Below are 25,423 nucleotides of genomic sequence, written 5' to 3' on the forward strand. Positions count from 1 at the left end.
TGCCGATGCAGGGGACACGGGTTCGTGCCCCGGTCCGGGAAGATCCCACATGCCGCGGAGCGGCTGGGCCTGTGAGCCATGGCCGCTGAGCCTGCACGTCTGGAGCCTGTGCTCCGCAACGGGAGAGGCCACAACAGTGAGAGGCCCGTGTACCGCAAAAAAAAAAAAGAGACAAAACTACAAAATAAGTAACAGTCATGGAGTTAGGCAAACATTTGAAAGGTAGCATGCAAATAACTAAAATTTGGGAACTAATGAATTAATTCCTTCATTTATTCTGAAGGTATTTGCATACAAGAACAAAGCACTCCACTGGATGCTCAATAAATGTATTTAGTTGCAGGAAACAGTTATCCTCTGCACCCAACTTTGCATGTTTTGGCTGGGCAGAAAGGAAAAACACAGAAATCCAGCACATCTTTTTTTTTTGCTAGAATAGAGCAAGGGCTGAATTCCAACCACCTTTGGAGCTGGTGGCAATGCCTCCTCCTTCCTTTCTGTTTTTATCCTCGGCTTCCCTGTTTTGCATTATGTTTGATCCCACAAGCCACCTCTGACCCTTTTGGGAATAGGCAGAGTATATAAAAAGGGAGGGGATTAATCAGTATCTGTTGAATAAATGAATACGTAAGTGAATGAATAAGCAAGCAGAGGACTGAGGGGGAGAACTGCAAAGTTCTGATGGTTCTTAGCTCTCCTGTTTTAATAAGGAGGGTTGATTCAAGGAGCACACTGTGATTCTAACTAGGAAGGTAGCACCCTGCCTGACCCAGATGGGGACCGTGGAGTCTGAATAGGCAGGAAATTAGAGAAAACACTCGTCAGTGAGTGTTTGTCTTCTCTCCAGATGTACTGGAGGGCTGGCTGATAACCCCAGATGGACCCAGAAATGACTTCTCAGGCAAGTCAGAGGAAACTGAAGCTTATGGTCACCTTGGCTAAACCTCAGATTAAGTGTGTCAGTCCTAATTCAGAGGAATCGTGAAAAAAAAAGGTCTGGTTGTTAGTGTAAAGGAAAGTTGTAAAACTGCCTTTGAGAGGGAATCCAGCCTGAATTAGTAAGAGAGAGAAAACCTGCCATGTCTTTGTTCTCTGCCCAGGAGGGCCATCAGTGTGACCCTGACAGCTCTTCCGGGGAACAAGAGAAAATCCCTGGTGGCCTTGTGGAAGTTGTTTTCATCCTAGGTGACAGGATGATTCACAGGCTGTTGGAGAAAATATCGGTCGCAGAGCAAAGAGAAACATGAGTGAATTTAACCTGCTGTTCTTGACTCTCTAGGTTTTAGCACTTCTTCCTTTGTAATACAGCACTTTACATATATGTCCTCCCTCTCCTAAATTGGACTCCGCCCAAAGCCAGGATTTCTTCCTTTTTTTTTCTTTCTTCTTCTTTTTTTTTTTTTTTTTTTTTTTTGCGGTACGCGGGTCTCTCACTGTTGTGGCCTCTCCCGTTGCGGAGCACAGGCTCCGGACGCGCAGGCTCAGCGGCCATGGCTCACGGGCCCAGCCGTTCCGCGGCATGTGGGATCCTCCCGGACCGGGGCACGAACCTGTGTCCCCCGCATCGGCAGGCGGACTCCCAACCACTGCACCACCAGGGGAGCCCCAGGATTTATTTCTTGATTCATTTTTGTAGTCTTCATGGTACCCATTATTTGAGACTCAATAGGTGCTTGGTATGTATTGGTTAAATGTATGAATGAAAGTAGACATTTGAAAATTGCTACAGCTGTTATTTAAATCCTTCTCCATGAATGTTTGAGTGCTTACCATGAACCAGACAACTTTTCAGCACTGGGAGAAATTTAAAACATCAGTACGCCAGCCTCACTTCTAAAGACATTTGTAGACCTGAGGCTGATGTAGCCATGAACATTAGTAACATTTATACAACTGAGATCATAAGAAACAAAGTGAGAGGGGGATATAGCAAAGGGATGTGAGTGCACAGAGAAAGAGGAATCAGATTTGGGAACTGCTTAGCGCAGAGACTGGGGAAGGAGCATTTGTTGAAGGCTTTGAAGGATGAAATTCAATAGGTGTAGGTAACTCTGGAGAGGACGTCCCAAGGGAAAATTATACCCCAGACAAAATCTTGACATGGGATAGAACAGAGTTTGTTTTGGCGTGTTGGGTAGTTTAGAGGGGCTATGATAATGTTCACAATGTGGGGGTGTGTATGTATGTGTGTGTGTGTGCGTGTGTATGTGTGTGAGAGAGAGAGAGGGAGGAAAGGCGGGACAAAGGAGGAGGAAGAGAGAGAGAAAGAATCGAGGAGTTAAGGTCATCTGGGCACAGATTTCACAGAACCTTAAAAACTGGGTGAAGCCGTTTGGATTTAACTAAGTAATGAAGATCATGGAGCAGGGACATGGCACAATCTCAGCTGCTCTTTAGAATCTGCATGCAACAATGAGCTCATCTGACCAACAAAGCTAGGCAAGAGTTACTGACGCCCCCTCCTCCAGGGTCATTCTTTTCCTTCCTGGTATCAAGGGTGCACCACCTAAAAGGAGACTCCAAAAGATGACAGCTAACTCAAGGAATGGTTCCCTGCTGGAATGTCATCCAAAAAAGAAAGGACAATGTAACAAGGAAACAGTGGGAGAGCCCTTCTAAAGCACAAGGCACATTTGTCTCTATTTGAGGGATGATTTTTAAAAAAAAAAAAAGCTTCCCTTGAACATATGTCCTTAAAGGGAATGACCTAAGTGTTTATTTTTACTTTTTAGCAGGAAATGTATTCCTGTGCAATCGAATACCTAGAATTGTCGAGGGAAAGCTCTATCTCACAAAGGGATGTCAGCTGGTAAGCACTGAATGAGTGACAGAATTAGAAAAAGCACCTGCCAGCTCTAATGTAATTGATTCAGGCATGAATTTTCAATTGGTGTTTAAACTATTAGGTGAATGGAAATGTAAGCACGTAATGAACAAAACACAAGTGAGATCTCATCACCCCTCTGATCAAAGCTCGGCACTGGCCCCCTTTCACTCTAAGAGTCCAATTCCTTACAGAGGCCCCCAAGATCTCACACCATCTGCCTCCATTCCTTTCCTAAACGCAACCTCACTGTGATCCCCTTGTTCCTGTAACTTCAGCCACACCAACCTCCTTAGTCACGCACCCTCCTTAAGGTCTTCTGGTCACTATCCTCAAAGTCTGGATTCCTCTTCTCCCAGACGTCTGCATGGCTAATTCTTTTCTGATACGAGTCCCTATTAACAGTCAACTTCTCAGCACCGTGTTTACAAATACACCCCACTCCGTTGCCACCCTCGAACACTCCCAGTCTCTGTCACTCCACTCTCTGCTTTTCCCTACTAGGTATCTACTGAGTGTTAACCTATGATATAATTTACTTATTTGGGGAGACAGAGATTTTTGTCTTTTGTTTTCTGCAAAAATCCCAGGTATCTAGAATAGCACCTGGAATGCAGTAGTTGCTCAAATATTTGTATAATGCATTGAATAAAAGCCTATGGGCAAAGGAGTCTTTTGTGAGTCACCTTTGATAAGTGGCTCCTGCACTGCCCATGCATACAGTGGGAGCACAGATCGCAAGTGGGGACTGACCTCTGCGTACATGAAGGGGCAACCCTTGCCTCTGGGCATTCACTACCATAAATAGGTGAGAAGTGTTGCCTAATTAGAGGATAAGGAAAATATATTAGTGTTGAGAAATTAATGAGCTTAGGGAACAGAAAATCAGTGCCTCTGACAAAGGAATCTGTTAGAAAAACAAACACAGCAGAGGCCAAGAGAGAGCAATACCAACTTCTAGACTTGGACCTTTCTGCTTCAAAGATGCAGAAGTTTCGTCTCTGATAAACTTCATTAAAAAGCCAACAGAATTCTCTCAATGCCCAGGCAGCTTCTTTGAATTTGCCTCCTTTTGTGAGCCGTTCTAGAAACCAGCCCAGGATCTGCATGCTGGGGAAAGAATCTTTCGTCTGACCAGGGATTAAGGCAATCTGCTTCTTCGGTCTGGGGGAACCGTTCTCCTGGGGGCCAGGGGATTAGGTATAAGCAGCTGTCTGGAATCAGGGAGAAGAGGGAAGGAGGCAGAAGTACACAGTCCAGTCTCAGCACAGGCTGTGAGCCATTCCAGTTTCTCTTCTATAATCAGCTTTGTTTTCCTTTGTTCCTACGATTATGATCTTTTATGTTTTTCATTCTAGCCGCTCCTAATTCACGAAGCCATGAAAATGGGTGTCAGGGGTCTGAAAATTTGTGAGAACTAGACATTATCGTTACAGTGAATAAATATCAGATTTTTGTGTACATATATGTACTATTTTTGAGCTATAGGTGTTCCTGGGACCAATGAAATATAAAAATGCTATTAAAAGTGTTGCTGAGTTCATTGAATGGCTTGTTATAGTACTCCTAACACAGTAACCTTTTGTCACGATGGCTCAAATAAACATGAATTGCTATTATCACAACGTTAGACAAAATCTTCCGTGGGAAAAAATATGGTAGGGATAAATCATCTAGGTCAAGTTCATCACTTACTTCCTTAATAGTTTGGAGAACCAAAGAGAGGGAGACGTTAAGGTCTCATGGTGAAATAACAGAAGGCTGGAGCAGAATCCTGGTCCTTGGACACCCAGCACAAGGCTCTCAACAAGGGCTCTAACCTGCCAGCTGACTCCAGCCTTCCAACATTCCTCACTGAATGGACATTCCCCTACCCTTGACCTCTGACCATTTAAACTCTTGCTAGGTGGGTCAGAATCAAGGGGCCAGAGTGGTCAGCTGATAAGAGGATCCTTCTCTAGAAGGTAAGACCTGCTTTTTGCAGAACTAGATGCTCCTCCCCCACTGGCAGTGCAGCTCACACAGGGGTTCTCAGGAGAGGTACCCCAAGCCCGACGTTCCTTTCTACTACAGATCAAGCAGCTGGCTGCCTCGCTTCTCCTCTCACCCCAAACCAACACATTCTCCACATTGCAGTGTGAATGAAAAAGATTGCCTGCCATATCAATAAACAAAGGATCTTGCGGGCATCAAGCTATCACATTATAGCTTCCCAGCTGGTGAATCCCGAGGGAACTCACAATGGAGACAAACGGGCTGCCCACTGCCAAGCCCTCAGCCACCGCAGTCACCCCCACCTGTGAACTCTGAAGAGATTCAGGATGGAGAAAAGCAGGATACTGGCCCCGGATAGCTGAGGTACATATCGAAGGAATGATTTCTGTGAGCCAGACTCTTGCATCTTCCCCTATACAGAAAAGTGCTAAATTCCTTAACTTGAGATATCTGGTTTTCTTTCATTAACAGTAATCCTTTGATGTTCCAACTACCTGGTCTTTGTTACAAAATCTCCTATATATCCTGGCTTCCCCCGCCCCTGGCTTGCCTCTTGAGAGCAGTCCCTCAGAGTCATCTGAGAGTCCTGTCTCCTGGGCTTAGTCTTTAGAATGTTGGTCAAATGTCCTTAGAATGTCGGTCAAATGTCCTTAGAATGTTTTTCAGTCAACAGCAGCGTGAGTGGTATTTTCAAAACAGAAATCTATGACTTGATTCAACAAGTCTTTGACCATCCAGCCCTAACCCTTACAGAGCTTACGCAGAAGTGGGTAGTGAGACAGGTAGCAAGCAAAGACATGACAGGGGTGGTAAGAGCTATGAGGACAGGAAGTGGAGGGGAGAGACATGGTGTGTGTTTGGTGGGTAATTTTTACTCTTCTGAGGACTAGAAACAAACTCCTGAGTGTGGCCAGTAGGGCTCTACCTGATCTGGCCCGGGCTGCCTCTCCAGACTCGTGTTATACTGGATGTCAGACCCTGATCTCTACCGTGAAGTTTGCCACTGGGCCTTTGCACGTGCTCTTCCCTGTCTACCTCAGACCGCCTCCTTCTCCCTAGTAAATTCCTTCAGAAGATTCTTCAACTGCCACTTTACCAGGGAAGACTTCGCTGCCGCCCTCTGGCACCGTGGAGATTCTCCTTCAGAGCATTCATCCCATTCATGATTTAATTCTTGTGGTTATTTGACTAATGTCTGTTTGTAAACCCCATGAAGGCAAAGTCAATGTATTACTGGGCTCATCCTAACACTTAACAGGTGTTTAACAGATATATATGGAATGCGTAAAGATTCTCTAGGGATTCTCTTTGTGGACTTTTAAGGTCTTCTTAGCTGGGGATTTTAGTGACTCTACTAAATTGTTTTTTTTTATTGAGGTAAAATTTACGCACTGTAAATCGACCATTTGCGAGTATGCCAACAGTAAGTTCGTACATTCACAATGCTGGGCAACCATCACTCAGTTGGAACTAGATAATTCCAACATTTCCCTCACACCAAAGGGAAAGCCCACACCTAGTAAGAAGTCACTCCTCTCCCACCTCCCTCACAGCCCGTACCAGCTACAAATCTGTTTTCTCCATCTACAGATTTGCCTCCTCTGGGTATTTAATATAAGTGGACTCATACAACACGTGACCTTTTGCGTCTGGCTTTTTTCACTTAATGTTTCACAGTTCAACCGTGTGGTAGCATGTACCAGAAAGCCAGTTCGTTTTATAGCTGAGTAACACTCCATTGTGTGTGTATGCCAGTTATACCTATCCATTCGTCATTTGATGGGTATTTTGGTTGTTTTCACATCCTGAGTTTTGGGACTAGGGATGTTATGATCCTAAGTTTAAGATTTCCTCCCTCCCTTCCCTCCTTTCTTTTTACTACTTCTTTACCATTTTTGGAGCATACTAACGGGGTGGAATTGCTAGGTCCTAGAATAATTTTCTAGTTAATGTTTTGAGGTCCCTTGCGTACGAAGAACAGATACTACGTTTGCGCAGTTGCTGAGGTTTCTCCTCTCTGCCGGAACTGTCTGGTTTCCATGACTTTGGCAGGTGGCTGAGCAGCCTTGTGCATGCTCTGGGTGACCATCGCGGGCGCTCTGTCCCTTGTGCCAGAATCCCCCCAGCCTGTGTCCTTCACCTCCTCCAGTGATTTTCCCCATTACCTCTTCCTTTCAATACATGACCTATTTTTCTTTCCAAAAGCCATTAGCCTCCATGGAGCCTAGGAAACAGGTTTAAATGTGCCCTTGCAGCCAAAAGTTGCATATGAGTTTTGACAGAAAAAGACATTTCCCTTGGCCCTATTCATTTACTTCAGCGAGCCAGTCTCCAAGTTTTGTCAACTTGGGAAAATTATTTAACCTCTGAGTCAATTTTTTCATCTGTAAAATAGGAATGATACGTGTTTTGTAGAGGTAAAAGAAATATAGGTCAAAAGCTTGGAGCTGTGCCTAGCAGAAAGCATATGAAATACTCATTTGTTATTTTTCTCCAACCTAAGATGCCGTAGTATAGAGGGAATTTCATTATTATAATTCTTTAAAATATCATTTTTTATAATGATTCCTAATTATTTGTTTTAAGCAGAAAGTTGACATTTTCTTAATGTATGAGTCCTTTAGTGAGACACTGCAATCTTTAAAGAATTAAATGTGCTCCTTCTCTGACTGAGATCTTCCTATGGCTTCTCATTGTGTTTAGAATAAAACTCAAACTTCTTCCATAGGCCTTCATGATGTCTTCTGATCTGGCCCCTGTCTTCCCCTCTAGCTGTGTTCTCCCACCTCTCTCCGTTTCTCTCAAGCTGCAGCCTTGCAGGTCTGCTGTTCCCCCAGGGCCCCAATTTCTTTCCTGCCTCAGGTCCTTAGCGTCTGCTGATGACCCAGGCTCCAACCTTGTCTCCCAGGCTTTCCCAAGCTTTGGGGTAAGAAAGAAACTGCTATCAATTTCCTTAACTGCTTTCATTCCTTATGCTTGACGTTTAAAAGGAAAACAGAACCACAATTTTTTGTCACTGCATGCTTTCTGATAAATATTTATTTGTCTACCTAGAGGTGGTCAGTCCCCGCTTCTGAGCTGTGAGCTTCATGAGGCAAGGAATCTGGTGTGTTTTGCCCTCACTCTTCACACACAAAGCATCTCGACAGAGGAGCCTCCCCTTTGTTGAATGAATGGAATCACGATTTCTCTTCTACCTTGGTGCCAAAATCATCTCCAGTGAGCCTTATTTCCAATCCATAACGAGATCAAAAGTGATAGTAAGGGTCGATATTAAAAGCGTTCCCATTTGCAGTAACATATAGAGAGAGATGCAGCTGCCTTTACAGAAGCAGCTTTGACATGGGGTGGGAGTGGGTGTCAGGGTTTTTACAGGGATATTGAGAAAAGTACCCTGAGCGCCCACTCCCAAGAAAAAGGAACCACAAGGATACCACAACATCAAATTGTCTAATTATTGGAAATGAGAAAATGGAAAAAATACTACAGTCATGTATAAGGCTTCGGGGGGCAGGGGTGGTGGGAGGGACTACAAAAGGGCACAAGAAAACTGGGGGTGATAAATATGTTTACTGGGGTAGCCGTGGTGATGGTTTCACAGGTGCAACCATATGTCATAACCTGCATTCTGATGTTTCAAATGTGTGCAGTTTACTGTATGGCAATGATACCTCAATAAGGCTATTCAAAGCATTAACAAAATTAGGGGGAAAACCACAGTAACCTCCACAACAAAATAGCAGTCATGAATTTTCTCGGGCTGATTAGATCAGAATCTAAGTTTCTGAAGGTGGAGCTAACGCATCCTACTTGTTCTGGGAATTCTGGGATGGGACACTGCTGAGGTCCCTTTTGCAGAGGTGAGAGAGAAAGACGAGCCCGTGTGGGGCAGTTGTTGCCATCCAGGCCTCACCCTCATCCTCAAGGAGGCGCCCCTTCATGCGGGAGTAAAAGTCAAGAACCTCTCGTGCACCAGCGCTCACAGGGAAGCTTTCCAGCAAGGACAAGAAGGAGGTCGTGCTGTGTTACCGTGTTTTGTTTTTGCCTAAAGCAGTGAGGAGCTCAGACACCAGACCAGCAGCTCCTGTTGAAAACCCTCCTACAGCCATTGACCTTTCCTTTCCTGAGGCTGCCCTCCGAGTCCCAGCCTGCCCTCGACTACTGAATCCCTCCAGTTTATGGACAGGGCATCTCTTCCCCTCACATATTTTTCTTTCCTCCATTTTCCTCTGCTTACATTTCCTTTCTCTTCTTGTTCTCTTCCTTTTTAAAATATGAAAGTAAATTTACGCTGGTTGGACACTATGTGGCCAACTTCTCACTAACTTTATTCTATTTTGTCTTTTAAGCCAGACCAGGGAAGAGCTGCCATCAGCGTTCCTATTTCACAGAAGAGGAAAACGATACTGTGACAGGTTCGGGGCTCACAGATGTTCTGCCTCCAATAAATGCAGAGCCAGGATTTGAACCTGGGGCATCAGCCCCTTTCCTGATCTCCAAGATTTCCTTCTTTCTTTTCCCTTTACACAGGTATTAATGTGTGATGACTCCATTAGATGAAGTATTCTATATTTCTAAAAAATAATGTGGTAGAGTGTATTAAATGGCATGGAAGTAATCCTCGCGTACCCTAAAGCATAAGAAACACATTTAATAATTAAGTACTCTATGTCAGTGCATATGTATATAGTAAATTAGAAGCATATACACCAAATTCAGCAAGGTAGCAGGATACAAGGCCAACATACAGAAATCGGCTGCACTTCTTTACACCAACAATGAAATGTCAGAAAGGGAATGCCTAAAAAGGAATACCTTTTAAAGTTGCAGCCCCCAAGATAAAATATTTAGGAATAAACCTCACCAAGGAGGTGAAAGACTTACACACTGAGAACTATAAAATGTTAACAAAGGAAATTGAATATTGTGTTGTTAAAATGGCCATACTACCCAAAGCAATCTACAGATTTAATGCACTACCTATCAAATTCCCCATGACCTTTTTCACACAACTGGAACAAATAATCCTAAAATTCATATGAAACCATAAAAGACCCAGAATTGCCAAAGCAATCCTGAAGAAAAAGAACAAAGCAGCAGGCATAACTGTCTCAGACTTCAGTCAATACTACAAAGTTACAGTAATCAAAACAGCATGATATTGTCACAAAAACAGACATATGGATCAATGGAACAGAATAGAGAGCCCAAAAATAAACCCACGTATCTATGGTCAATTAATCTTTGACAAGGGAGGCAACAATATACAATGGGAAAAAGACAGTCTCTTCAGCAAGTGGTGTTGGGAAAGTTAGACAGCTGTGTGTGAATCAATGAGGTTAGAACACATCCTCTCACCATACACAAAAATAAACTCAAAATGGCTTAAAGACTTAAACATAAGACATGATACCATAAAACTCCTAGAAGAGAACATAGGCAAAACATTCTCTGACATAAATCATACGAGGTCAGTCTCCCAAGGCAATAGAAATAAAAACCAAAATAAACAAATGGGACCTAATCAAGCTTACAAGCTTTTGCACAGTAAAGGAAACCACAAACAAAACAAAAAGACAACCTACAGAATGGGAGAAAATGTTTTTAAATGATGCGACCAACAAGGGATTAATTTCCAAAATATACAAACAGCTCATACAACTCAACAACAAAAAAACAAACAACCCAACTGAAAAATGGGTAGAAGACCTAAAGAGACACTTCTCCAAAGAAGATATACAGATGGCCAATAGGCACATGAAAAGATGCTCAACATTGCTAATTATTAGAGAAATGCAAATCAAAACTACAATGAGGTACCACCTCACACTGGTCAGAATGGCCATCATTAAAAAGTCTACAAATAACAAATGATGGAGAGGGTGTGGAGAAAAGGGAACCCTCCTACACTGTTGGTGGGAATGTAAGTTGGTGCAGCCACTGTGGAAAACAGTATGGAGGTCCCTCAGAAAACTAAAAATAGAATTACTATATGATTCAGGAATCCCACTCCTGGGCATACATCCAGAGAAAACTATAATTCAAAAAGATACATGCACCCCTATGTTTATAGTAGCACTATTCACAATAGCAAAGGCATGGAAACAACCTAAATGTCCATTGACAGATAAATGGATAAAGAAGATGTAGTACATATATACAATGGAATACTACTCAGCCATAAAAAAAAGGACAACATAATGCCATTTGCAGCAACATGGATGCAACTAGAGATTATCTTACTAAGTAAGTCAGAAAGAGAAAGACAAATACCATACGATGTCACTTATATGTGGAATCTAAAATATGACACAAATGAAACTATCTATGAAACAGAATCAGGGACATTGAGAATAGACTGGTAGTTGCCAAGGGGGAGGAGGGTGCGAGAGGGTTGGATTGGGAGTTTGGAGTTAATAGATGCGAACTATTCCATATAGGATGGATAAACAACAAGGTCCCACTGTATAGCACAGGGAACAATATTCAATATCCTGTGATAAACCATAATGGAAAATAATATGAAAAGGAATGTATATATATGTATAACTGAGTCACTTTGCTGTAGAGCAGTAATTAACACAACATTGTAATTCAACTTTACTTCAATAAAAAATAAAGTAAAAAAAAGTAAAAGAAAAAATAAAGAAGCATGTACATCAAAATGAGTCATTGGTCGTTTGCCTCATGAGATGGTGAATTAGGTATGCTTACTTCTCAGCTTATCTGCATTTTCTTAAATATTCATGATGAGCATGTTACTTGTGTCATAGACAAAAGTACAGGAATGCTTTCTAAAAACTAGCAGTCCTTTAGAGGGGAGGGTTATATTTTCTTTTTTTTCCTTATAATCTTAGCTCTGACTAGTGAGCAGCATCTCTTCTCTGCTAGGAGAGCCACGTAATGAGCTTGTCCCAAGATTGCAGGAAAATCAAAGGTGCAAATAGAATCATGTCTAATGCAAAACTCAGTTCTCCACTCAGAATGGAGCTTTCCTCTGAAGAGTGACCACAGATAAACAGAGGGGCTCCGTCCTGGCAATGCTCTGCAAATACTGTGGACTTTCATATGCTACCTTCTACCCAAGATTTCCAAGTCTCTCACCCCAACTAACTCTTCCCTTCCTCTTCTGGGCTTGGCTCTTCCATCTGTAACTACCTTATAAAACCAACCAATTTCTGCCCTGAGGTAGAAAATTCATAGTCCTAACAGAAATACAGGGGTTTTAATAATGTAACTAAAATGTCCTTACACTTCCTCATTTGGTTGTGAATCAGGTCAAGGAAAGACCCATGGCTGCTTTGTTTTCACTTAGGATTTATTCATTCATCTGATGAAAAATAGAGTGTCTACTTGGTTCCAAGCACTGGGCTGAAGGCTGGGGACTTAGTAATAAAAAGACGCAGTCTCTGCATCCCCCAGCTTATGGGGAAGGAACAGCCAATAAAAACTGAAACCAAGAAAACACTGTTATACTGTGAAGGAAATACACAAGGTGACATGATGAAGAGTAACTAGGGGCTGATTGTAGATATGGAGGAAGGGAAGACCTCTCGGCAGAGATGATATTTGAGCTGAGACTTGCAAGTACAGGGATTGGATAGGAAGCACATGATAGGTACATATCAGACCTTTGCTTTGGGAATGAATGAGTCATCTGGGTTACCTTTCTCTGCAACCCCCAACAGGTCCCTGTGCACAGCAGGAGACCAATACACTGTGGAACTTGATTCAGACAAGTTATTGAGCTCCAATTATTGGCTAAGCATTCTGTATCATAGACTCCACCTCACTCAATCTTCCCAAACACACACATGAGATAGAGCTTTAAATAAAGGACCCATTCTACTGATGAAGAGAACATTCACTGAAGTTAACTTGCCCCATGGCTGGTGAGTAACAGAAGCAAGATCAAAGCCCATATTTACTGGACGGCTCCGAAATCCACCTGCTTCCACTCATCCTTGAAGGAGTACGGGTATGAAATCATGTCCAAGAGGGTTGAATGAGAGAATTAACTAAAAATGAGCACATCACTGTTTACATAGTGGAAATCTAAAATCAAATGTTAGTTTTACAGAAGTCATTTGCCTCTTTAAGTGTGAGGTCAAATTTCAGGGGAAAAAAAGGCCATTTTTTTATATGAAAAAAAGAAGTCTCATTGTCTCAGTAGCACTTCAGATGGATGTTCAGACTTTCAAGAATATTCTTGTGGGCAAGAGACTTGAAGAGCATGGACCGAGGGAGCCTGTGTCCTGGGTTGGCCTTGTGAGTAATCTGTTGCATACTCCTAGGGAAACAAATCCACCACTCTCCATTTTGGAGTCTTTGATGATACCCTTGCTAGCAAACAGCAACGTGATGAATTGTGGCAAACACGTGGGTGAGAACTAGTGGGTCAAAGTTCCCTGAAAATAGAGAAACCCTAGGCATTTGAGGAGATAAAGAATGGCAGAGGAGAACCTAGTCTTGATGTCTGCTCTGGGAGAAAGGAATAGAGCTCATGATGGAGGTAAAAAAGAATAAGAGGGCAAGAACTGAAGGTGACAGAGGGAAAAACGAGAGCGTCTTTTCTTTTCCTAAAAAGCCATCGACTTCTTGATGTCAGTGCCTACTTCTTCCTAATTTGTTTTTTCCATATAGAACCTGTTAGAGGGCCCTAGCACATAGTAGGTAATCAGTTAACTGATTGGTTAATAATTTGGAACACTCTGAGAGCTGGGAAAGGACACTGTTACTACAAAGACATGCTGACTAATAAGCGATAAAAAGTAAGAAGAAGGACACAAAGTCAGATGGCTAAAGGGATCCACTGTGCAAGCTTTAGGAATTTGTCACCAGCACCAGCTGAGAAGAGAAATTGGACGTATCCAACTATCATCCATCTGACATTTATTAAACACTCACTCTATGTGAGGCACTGTGGGACCACGGATTAAACACTCACTCTATGTGAGGCACTGTGGGACCACGGAGATAGAATCTTGGACAAAACATACCTGCCCTCTTGGAGCCAAGAACCTAGTAGATCAACTACCTTTCCTCAACAGTTAATAATACAAGGAACTATTAACAACAGCAGTGAACGGCTGAGAAGTTGTTTATTTGCCGTGTGACCTTTTAAGACCACCCAGTCTAAAGCTTCTATCTTATAGACAGGAAGGCTGAGGCTCAGAAAGGCCAACTTGCTCAGGGCTACGTAGCTTGTTGATGGAGCCCCAAAACCAGAACCTGGTCTAGCGACTCTAAGTCGCTAGGCTGGGTCTCAGAGAAGCTTGTCCCTGTTTTTAAGGAGTGATGCTGAGGTTGTGGCAGGCATCGGGGCTTGCAGGCGCTCACGTGTGGTCCTCAGCTCACTGTGCCTTGCACACGGAGAGAGAGGGGCTTCCACCAGGCCTTGGCGGACAGGCTTCCACGGGCCCGAGCACACTACATTGTCTGCATGGCAAGTGGGCTTCAAAGGGCCATCAAGGGACAAGAGCCGTGGAGCATCTCCTCGGTAAATGGAAAACTTGTAACAACATGAATCTGCTCTTTCCCATGACACAAAATGCTAAGTCCCCAAGCGTTTGATGGTCCACTGCAAATGCAATATTACAGAAGGCTTGATACCATTTTAATATCCTATTTGTCATCCCACTTAGCTGACTCCAGAACAACTCCAGTTGTCATTTAAGGAGTCTCTGTCACATGCTTGACAAGGTTTATCCTGGCTGCTCCCTGCAGGTTTCACACATCCAGCAACAGTAGAACAGGAGCAGAGCCTGGCCTGCCTGCCCACGCAACGGCCCCGTATTTTCCTTGTTCAGAAAGGCGTGCAGGTGTGCTGAGTGGCTGGAAGCCGCAGCTCTATGCACAGCCCCGGTCGGGGGTGCGGAACGAGGCCCTCTGGACCAGAAGGTCATCCCTGACTAGTGGCCCAGCGGTTAATGTCTACCTGGTGACCTACAGGAGGTCAGGATATCCATGGGGGAAGCTCACCTGATAGTTTCCGTCACCAAAGGTTTTAGGACTGAGGGCCTCAGCTCCCTGCCGAGGACGTCACCCCTATGCCCTTTTCCCCAGCACCAGGAAATATCCCAGGACTTTAATATTCAGGAAGCTGGAAATGGTTTCCTGTTTTTTTTTAAAGGGGCTTAAGTTCAGAAACTATAGAAGGTTCTGAGAGTGGTGGTTGATAGTACCAAAGCTCCGGAGTTACATGGTAGGGTGGGGTTCCCACTTCCTAGCTGAGCAAGCTACTTCATCTCTCTGAGCCTCATGTGTTTATCTGTTAATAACGATATCCATAGTACTTTTACAACAGGGTTCCTGTCAGGAGTGGATGAGGCAGCCCAGGAGAAGTGCTTCTAGCAACGCCTGGAACTTAGTTGTTACCTAATACGCGTTAGCTCTTCCTGTTCTGGGTCTTTACCATCTAGGCAGAGGCAGGATGGGCAGACAGTCCTGACAAGGGAATCACATTAGCCTCTCTCTCTCTGTGTTTGTGCGTGTGTGTGTGTGTGCATGTATGTACGTGTGTGTGCACTCACATTACCATATAATATATGGCAATATATATATTATATTTAGATAACTTGGTCAAGCCTGTCTGCCCAACTTGTAATATATATTTTTAGGCAAAATATCTATTTTGCCAACATCAGCAAAAGAGAAGGAAAAAGATGAACAGATTCTTCAATTACATACAGTAATGCATCTATAATGTCATAAAGAGCGGTTGGCATGTAGCAAGCCATCCTGGAATGAGAGCTATTATAATCCTAAAATCTGGGAGCCGCTGGCAGTCCTGTTGCCAACAGTAACCTTGTGCTTATTCTTATGGAGACCTCATGCTTCCCTTAGGCGTCGTGTGAGACAATGTAGCTGCTCTTGGCACCTGACTGAACTGTGAAAAGTGTGGAATGACAGACAGAAGGAAACGTGGAGCATATTAACTTCTTCCTATCTCACAAATGGGGAAACTGAAGCCTGGAGGGAGAAGACAATTCCTCAAGGCTATACAATGAGTTAGAACATGGATCAAATCCAACAAGGTGGGAGAAAAAGCTAACAGATTTTGAACAGTAACCCTTGGATTGAATATGATACCAAGTGCTGCCAACAAACCTATAAATTAGTTACTACTATTAGCCCCATTTTACAGAGGAGTAAGCTGAGGCTTAGAGAGCTTAGGAAACCTGCCTCATGTCAGAGAGCTAGGTTGGCTCCAGAGTCCATGTTCTTGACCAGTTCACTGCCCTGTGTAAGTAAATCTTGATGGCAGAGTTACGGGTGGGGAGTTAACGCACTACATATGTTTGGCCAAGAGGAAAACGCCTTATGGCGTTGATAGTCCAGGTTTGTATCTAAGACTCAGATGGGTCTCGCTCGGTTCAATCCCAGCTCTGCCATTTAATAGCTCAGCAGTTGACCTTGGTCAAGTCACCAACCTCCTTGAGCCCTGGGTTCCTCAGGAGTAAGGTGAGACAATCTGTGTCCCGCAGGGCTGCTGAAAAAATTCTACAGCAGCACAGCTTAGTGATTAAGAGAGCAAGTGTGACCCACAGCTCTACCCCTTGAAAGAGTGATATCTAACATATTTCTTAACTTGCCTGGATCTTCAATTTCCTTATCTGTAAAACAAGTTAAGAGATAGCACCTTTCACCTGGCGGGTTTTTTGCGATGCGTCAAGATCATTTATGTAAAGCCCTGGCACTAAGACTGGGGCTCAGTGAGCACTTCCTAAAGGTCAACTAATATTATTACAATGTATATGAAACCCACTAGAGCACGGAACACACTGCTGACATTTAATAAAATTTGGCTGTTAAACGGATGATAAACTGAGCTGTTTCATTAAAACATTAAAAAGCCTAAGCGTTTATGCCTAGGCTTCTGTCTCAATCCTACCTCATTTCTCTGGTATAAAAAAACGTGTTTGTGGGTTAGAGCTGGAGTGGGAAAAGGGTTAAGAAAGAAGTGGGACAATTGTACTTACCTGAGGACTTGTAACTCTCCACGATGTGCCGTTCCCTCACTGCCTCTGCCCCCTCTCTTTTACTGCTATTCTATTGGAATCCTGCCTCAGGAGGTAACTGCTATCTGGAATTGTGTCAGCACCTGACTTTTAGATTTAGACTTTTAGCTTTTGAACATTGAAAGCGTGGAAAGGTAAGTTCTGAAGGAACTTGGAAAATAGCCTCTATGTATTGAGAAGTTAGAATGGGTCAGGCACTATGCAAAGCATGTTAAAGTTTTAAGACGTTTTTCCTCCTACCTTTCTTATTAATGTGTGACCACAGAAATGGATTGTCCTGGGATCTCTGAGACATTTCACTATAGAAGGCACTTTTTTCTTTTCTTTCCAGTTTAATTGAGAAACAATTGACCTATTATAGGAAGAGGTTTTAACCAAAGAGATCTATCCAGAAACAGCCTCTGGGAAAACATCTATCAACCAGTTTACTCTCCATATCCAATGCTACTCAGGTTTTCCTGAGCCAGGAAGGGGTTCTGTAGACCCCATGGAACAATTTTCACATCTTGTATAAGCACCATGGAAAGAAGAGTCAGCGAAAGTAATTCTTCAGGTTCAGGCCAGTTGTTATCTCCTCCCTACTCCCCGTGTAACATGGATGTTCGGCTGTGGACATTTGACAGACGTGGTAGGTTAGCACATCTGTACTTCCAGACCCAACTTCTCCTTTGCTTAAATCTACCAAAGGGTACTTAAAAACCTGAATTTCCCAGGTTCCCTTGCAGCTAGGATTAGCCCTATGTCACAGTTTTGTCCAGGGAGATGGAATGGAGGTCTTCTGGTACCACTCTCCTTCCTCATACTGTGACTATAAGGTATGGGGAGGAGAAGGCAGTGTGCTAAGCAGGCAGAGAGGAAGGACAGAGAACATGGGCCTGTGAGGACATCTTTGAGTCCATGCATCAGCTGTGGACTGCTTCCGTCTACACGTCTTGTTTAAGCCACTGTAATTGGATCTTATTTGTAAATGACTTACTCTTAACCCATGTAGTGAATGGATATTTGTCATTTGTGGCTACTCAGGCTCCACTCTCCCTCTCTTCTGCAGCAGCAGCCAGATTTCCTTGTAAAGCACTACTTGTTCCCCATACGGAGCCTTGGGCAGAGGGGGACTGTCAAAACGCCTAGCCCTGGGTTTGCCAAAGGGGTGGCACCAAGTCACATAGATTCCTGTGCTTCCTACCATGAAGGCCCAGGTGCCTGTCTTTTACGACATGGTTCTTCAGTCTTCACTTAGATTCTAAAAGGTACCCCAGATCCTTCCAATAAATCCCATACGTTCCGAAGTTAGTTAGAACCTGTTTGTGTTGCCTGCAGCCCAAGAGCCGTCCTTGATACTTACTGATCTCCACAACAACATTGCTACTGAATAGTTTCTACCCGCAAGGTAACGTGCTCAAGTCTTTGCCTGCATTATCCCATGTGATTCTTACAAAGCTCCATACAGTAGGAACTATTAGGCCATTTCAGAGGTGGGGAAACTGAGGCTCAAAGAGGTGAAGTGATTTCTCCAATGTCATACAGCAAGGAAGTAGCTGAGGCAGAGACAGTACTCACCAAATATTCACGTGCTACTCTATATTACCGGGCCTTCTGTCATTTAAGTTGGGCCCTGGTAACCAGTACTGGCCAATGGAACATGAGTGACCATGCCATATGCACTACCAGGTGAAGGCAGGTGAGAACTGGTGAATCTCTTCTATCAATATTTCTTATTCCCCACCTCCGTGGCCTTGGAGGATAGCTTGACCACAGGTGGGATGATGGCCTCCCAACCCACACCGGGTTGTGACATTGGAGAGAAGAGAACAGTGTGAAGGGCTCTGATGGGAGAAGCAGAGGAGGCTCTAAAGGCCTTAGAAGAAGCATTGCACCCAGACTAGCAGGAAGGCTTCCTCAGCATTCCAAGGAGCCAATTTATTTGGCCAAGAATTCAAAACATCAACGGAAGAGGTGATAGAATAAGATGCAGCGAACACTGGCTATTCTTCCTGCATTCCAAATTCCCCAACAGGGCATGCAGCGGCTGGGGACTCCTCCACACAGTGTGGAGACAGAAGATTCTGCCACGTAACTGTGCCCTTTTTTGTTTGGGGCTTATTTCTACATTCCGGGAGAGGTAACAACTAGGAGACTTACAAGTATTGGTTTCAGTCTTCCCAGGCCCTCTAACTAAGTAGCAACAAGACCACATTCTCTTCATGGGGACAAGACAGAGCTGGTGGCCAAGTGTCCCCCAAACCTTCTCTGCCTCCAGCTCTTTAAAAAGGCCGTTTCCTACAAGGCATCTAATCCAAGTAGGCGCAGGGATTGCCGTCTCACCATACTCTCCCTGCCACGCCCACGCCGCTGTTAGTCCCGTGGCCTGGAAGGCTGCCACTTCACTTCTTCATTTACCCTCATTCTGCCCAGCTCAAGCCTCCCTCTCCATCCATCCTTTTCCATGAAGCCTCCTGGTTATTTTAGTTTGCATCTCTCTCCCTTCTCTCTTTCTCCAAGAACATATATTCTGGCATTTGGAAAATACAAAATCCTAAAGAACAGTCTAGCGGGAAATTGTCCTTATAATTGTTCAGCTCTTTAGGACAGAAACTATGTCTCATTGTATCTTCTAAAGACTTCATAATATTTGGTCCAGTGATGGGCACTTAGTAGACACTTCCTAAATATTAATTGATTGATTTGGTATACATGGTACAGTTCAAAGCATCTAGTAGATGCTCATTAAATAGTTTGGGGGCCAACATTATGACGTATAGAGCAAAAAAAAGGCAGATTGATCTGGGACACAAAGAGCCCTTGATTCTAAGTAATGCTGTGGGAAGAGAAGGGACACTATGGTGCCAGATACTTTAATAGGCACTTTTGTGTACTTTAGTACACCAGATGCTTTTGTATACATTGTCCAGGTTCATTATGATAGCAACCTTCTGAGTTAAGTAGTATACTTGATCTAATAGATGAAGAAAATTAACATGGCACTGGAGAATGATTCAACTTCAAATGTGACAGCAGAGCCTTGGCCTTAGGATGAAACACACTGGTTCTCCCACTAGGCAGGCCTAATAAGGGATGGCCTTTGATGATACTTGTCCCAGTTTCAGATCAGTGTTCTACAAGGAGTGAGCAGAAGAACCTGGCAGAGGGCTACGAATGGCGTCACCAGAACCACCTTGAGACAGTGTCCTGGACCAAGAGCAGGACCTTGTTAAATGCGGTGTGTCACAGTACCCTTCCCAGTAGAACTGCCAGAGAGACCACTCAGATAAGCTGGTCTGCAGAGCCACCCATTAGGTTCTTGTCTCCATCTTGACTATTTCAATATTTGGACACCTGAAGTTAACTTAAAAGGTTTGGAATCGCTTCTATTTTTGCTTTTGTTTATAAAACAGCTAAGTGACAAGAATTTATTCCTCTCTAATTAGGAGGAAAATAATAGATTAGAAAGAACCTGGGAAAAATCACAGGAGTGCAGAAGAGTGTCAGGTTCCATCTCAAAGGCCTTAGATGACCAACAACGGCCGCTTTCTGCAAGCAGCTCAGTAAAGCAGAACAGCTGTCAGCAAGGGAGGCGATCTCATTTCCAAAACCATCCAGTGTTTCAATGACCTTGAACAAGTCACTTCACCTTTGGGCTTTAGTTCCTGAGTTTGTTAAAAGCAGGGGCTGAGTAAATTAAAATCCAAACTCATTCTCATAGCCTGAGATGCCATGTATGGTCTGGCCTTTGCTCCTTTCTCTCCTTTCTGCCCCCCCTCCGCTTCCTCCTCATCCACTGTGCTCCAGCCACTCTCTCCTCTTATCCTTGACAGGCTTGCATGAAGGCCTTTGTGTTTGCTCTTCTGTCTGAAATGTTTTCCCAAACTTTTCCTTTCAAGATGAGACAGATATCTTTTTGATATTCGGGTTTCAGCTCTGACAGACTTTTCCTGACTCTCTTAGCTAAAATGGTCCTCCACAAAGTACTGTCCCATTAGCTTGTTTTTTTTCATAGTATCCACCACTTTCTATCTCCCTTGTTTGTGTGTATATTCTCATTCTATTCCTAAGAGAAAGAAACACTTCATGAGAGCAGGAGACTTGGTCAGATTTTTTTTTTTTCCCAGTGCTCTAACCCCTAGACTGAGAACAAATTCTGGTATGTAGTATATGTTCAGTAAATATCAAGTAGCCAATTGAACCATAATAATGTGTTTATCCAGATATATGCCCAGGAGTGGGATTGCTGGATCATGTATCTGGAGAAAACCATAATTTGAAAAGATACATGCACCCCAATGCTCATAGCAGTGCTATTTACAATAGCCAAGACATGGAAGCAACCTAAATGTCCATTGACAGAGAAATGGATAAAAAAGATGTGGTATATATATACAATGCAATATTACTCAACCATAAAAAAGAATGAAATAATGCCATTTGCAGCAACATGGTTGGACCTAGGGAGTATCATACTAAGTGAAATAAGACAAAGAGAAATACAATATCTTTTCACTTATATGTGGAAGCTAAAAAAAAGTGATACAAATGAACTTAATAACAAAACAGAAACAGACTCACAGACTTTGAAAATAAATTTATGGTTACCAAAGGGGAAAGGCTGGGGGAAGGGATAAATTAGGAGTTTGGGATTAACATATACACACGACTGTATATAAAACAGATAATCAACAAGGACCTATTGTATAGCACAGGGAACTCTACTCAACATTCTGTAATAACCTATATATGGGAAAAGAATCTGAAAAAGAATAGCTATATGTATAACTGAATCACTTTGATGTACACCTGAAACTAACACAACATTGTAGATCAACTATATACTCCAATATAAAATAAAAATTGTTTTAAAAATAAGCTGTGAGAGCAAGTAAACAAATAGGAATAAAAAGTTTTTCTATAAGAATATTGAGTTGAAGCTCAATATTTTTCACCCTATATAACTATCTTGAAATCATAATTTGATATTGCTCATTGTAAAAAATAATGTTTATATATGTCTCTATAGTTTTCAAAACTGTACTACCAAGTTTAGTCTCACTCAGACTTCACTATCGTGTGAATTAAGAATTATTCTATTTCAATGGTTCTGATGAACCTAGGTGCAGGACAGGAATAAAGACGCAGACACAGAGAATGGACTTGAGGACACGGGGAGGGGGAAGGGTAAGCTGGGATGAAGTGAGAGAGTAGCATTGACATACATACACTACCAAATGTAAAATAGATAGCTAGTGGGAAGCAGCTGCATAGCACAGGGAGATCAGCTCGGTGCTGTGTGACCACCTAGAGGGGTGGGATAGGGAGGGTGGGAGTGAGACTCAAGAGGGAGGGGATAAGGGGATATATGTATACTGACAGCTGATTCACTTTGTTGTACAGCAGAAACTAACACAACATTGTAAAGCAGTTATACTCCAATAAGGATGTTAAAAAAAAATTATTCTATTTCAGGACCAAGAGGGTGGGTGGGTGTGTGTGTGTGTGTGTGTGTGTGTGTGTGTGTGGTAAGATAATCAATTTAATAATTTGGGGGATTGTTACAGGGGAATGGGAAAACCACAACATTGAGTGTGTTTGCAATTTATTAAGGCTGAGTCTGCTTAAGAAACATTCATGACAAAAAAAAAGAGTGTAACTTAGAATCAAGGAAATATCGTTATAAACATTTAAAAAATGAGGAAGTAACTTTCCCAAAAGTGGTAGAAGCCAACTTTTAAACTTCTTCTGGTGTCTTTTGCATTTCAGGCTTAACACCCAAGACTAGCATCATCTGGTCCTAATACCTTTTCAAGGCTCGGAGGACAAAGGAGATACAACTCAAAACTAACTTTTGTGCTGCATCTTAAAAACCTTCAAACGATTCTACAAACATTCTCCCTCATCCCCACCTCCTCACACCCCAGCTTTAAGACAGTGCCTGAGAGCTAACGTGAGCTTCAACTGACCTAAAAAGTGAGAGAAAAGGATGAGCTGAAATGAATGACAAGGAAAGACTGAAGCTTCCCTTCACCAAATGTGGCCAGGGTACGTAAGTACAGAGCTGGCTGGAAGGAGGCTGGACTACATGCCTTTCAAGGTCATTTCCAATCTTTACACATTATTTTGGATGACAGAGGAGTACACATGCTCACATACATTGAAACTTTACCCCAAGTGTATGAGAGTCTGAGGCATGGATAGCCCTGTGAATTTGATTAAACAGTTAAGTCTTCAAAACTGTTTCTCTTTAGGTCAGAGAGAGCAGTTTTCACAGAATAATACTCTCAGGGACGAAATTCACCTCAAGGGACCATGTGACCCATCCTGGTTTCTTTAGACACAAAAAATATGGTAATATTTTTCCCGCTTCATCTGTGAAACAATAATGACCTGCTTGCTAAATGTGACACACGTAGAGATCTCAGCTCTATGTCTGGCAAACAGTAAGAGTGAAGACATTTTGGTTAGCATCATGATTATTGATCTATTTTAGTGGACAGATATTTAAATAAACATTATACTATGCGTAAAGACCCAAGAGGAAGACAAAGAAACAGTAGCCACTGCCGAGGAGCTTTGCACCCCAGTAGGGTAAGACATTACTTCCACCGGTGTTGAAAGAGACTAAGTGAGCACTGGACAGAGATGGGAACAGGTAGGGCAGAGCTTGGGTGCTTGGCATAGCAACTGAACACGAGTTCTCACATGAAGAATAAGTTACCCAAAGAAATACGGGACTTCTGTGGGATGAGGACAGTCCTTTGTAATTATTTTTTAAGACCCTAGGTGATATTAAATAATTATGCTTTCCCTATCTCTTGAGACTCTGAGAATACCAGGTAGGATGGCTCAAGGGGGGGCGATCTAACCTGGCCTGCCACACTTCCCTGTGCTGTGATCTTCAAGAGTACGGTTTGCATAATTCAGAAAGTCCATTCCCCTGCTTCTTTGAGAAATGGGGCTTAAAAAAGGCAGTCCTTCAGGTAAGGGATGGCTGTTGAGGCCACTGGCTCACTGGGGGTGAGAGGACAAGATGGCTGAGGACACAATATCTGAGTCCTTCATATAACAGCGATATTGCAGATTGTGACAGAATTCAATTGGATTGAAATATCTAGCTCCCTTAAACAAGGCAACAAAGCCAAGACAGAGAAGCAATCTAACTGTCCATTTATGGCTGAATGGGTAAAGAAAGTGTCGTTATCTATCTACGTACACATATACATGCGCACACACATATATAAAGATGGAATATTATTTAGCCATAAAAAGAAGGATCGATGAACCTGAGGACATTACGCTAATTGAAATCAGTCAGACTAGAGAAAGACAAATGCTATACGAGCTCACTTATATGTAGAATCTACATAAACAGAAAACCAAGCTCATAGATCCAGAGAATTGCTGGTTGCCAGAGGAAGGGGTGGATGGTGGATGAGGGGAATAGGTGAAGCTCTAAAATAAGTCACGGGGAGGTACTGTACGGTGTGGTGACTATAGTCCATAATACTGTATTGTGTATTTGAAAGTTGCTACGAGAAGAAGAAACATTTTTGTAGCTATGTATGGTGATACGTAGCTTATTCTGGTGGTGATAATCTTGCAATATATACAGATAGCAAATCATGTTGTACACCTGAAACTAATATAGGTCAATTACATCTCAAGTTAATAAAGCACACACACGTGTGCACACACACACACACACACGTGTGCACACACACACACACACACGGCAACAAGAACCCCTCCTAATAGATCTCCAGGTAGATAGACAGGTTAAGAGATCTCTTCCTCATCTTTCTATGAAACTAGCACCAGAATGGGAATTAAGAGATACATGTTTCCAGCCCCAGCTCTACGCTTTTTGTACATTTTGTCAGGACTCTTAACCACCTTATAAAACTCAGTGGGACTCGCTGCTCTCTGGCGCCCTTCTCCTTCTGAAATCCAAGGAGCCAAGACTGATGGAGAAAATGGATGCTAGGGGGAGTCCCTTCTGTCTCCTTTAATTTCCTCCCCACCCTCAGAACTGTGTTGGATCATGGAGGCTGAGTTGGCACCAGGGGTGTCTGTCCTGAGTCCGCAGCCTCATAAAACCAGCTTCGGGAAAAGGAAAGCTGCATGTATATACCTAGTGTTTGTGTTCGCAAGTTGGCCTCTCTGAGCTCATTATCCCTGCCCATGCATTATCTACTTCACCTCAACCCTCTAGGCCCAAATCTCCCATACTAATTTGGTTATGCAACTCATTTCTTTCATTTCCCCCATCTAAAGGCTCCTAAGAAGGGAGAGCTGGCAAAAAACAAACAAAAAGAACCAAAAATCAAAACTGAAGAGATGTAAAGAACCTGCATGTTCTGTCCCCTTTCCGTATCCTTTATGCTGTTGCACATTCTACAGGGTCGGAAGCCTCACACTGATAGTAATGAGTTATTCAGGGCATGCTGTGTTACGAGGCCTGTGTGTAATGTAAACGGAATTATTTGCCGTGGAAATACCCAGTCCAATCTCTTAGCAAATTGCAATCCCTCAAACTAGGTCCCTCTGGAAAGCACTTAAATAAATGTATACCTTGTTGGAGAGATTTGCAGCAGTCTGA

General features: G+C 43.0%; 1 protein-coding gene and 1 long non-coding RNA gene across 3 annotated transcripts in view; one reads left to right on the plus strand and one right to left on the minus strand.

Moving 5' to 3' along the window:
• ATP10B (ATPase phospholipid transporting 10B (putative)) overlaps window positions 1-25,423 on the minus strand; it is a 360,931-nt gene that overhangs the window by 321,095 nt on the left and 14,413 nt on the right. The gene's annotated exons all lie outside the window — the stretch shown is intronic.
• LOC141278224 (uncharacterized) lies at window positions 15,625-25,141 on the plus strand. 2 transcript variants are annotated; one of them, XR_012330572.1, is made up of 4 exons: window positions 15,625-15,855; window positions 17,171-17,467; window positions 22,588-22,866; window positions 25,099-25,141. It is a non-coding gene; the product is annotated as an uncharacterized lncRNA (long non-coding RNA). The 2 variants fall into 2 exon arrangements; XR_012330571.1 differs by lacking the exon at window positions 25,099-25,141 and having other exon boundaries at window positions 22,588-23,019.

Source organism: Tursiops truncatus, chromosome 3 (genome assembly GCF_011762595.2).
Source record: "Tursiops truncatus isolate mTurTru1 chromosome 3, mTurTru1.mat.Y, whole genome shotgun sequence".
Lineage (NCBI taxonomy): Eukaryota > Metazoa > Chordata > Mammalia > Artiodactyla > Delphinidae > Tursiops > Tursiops truncatus.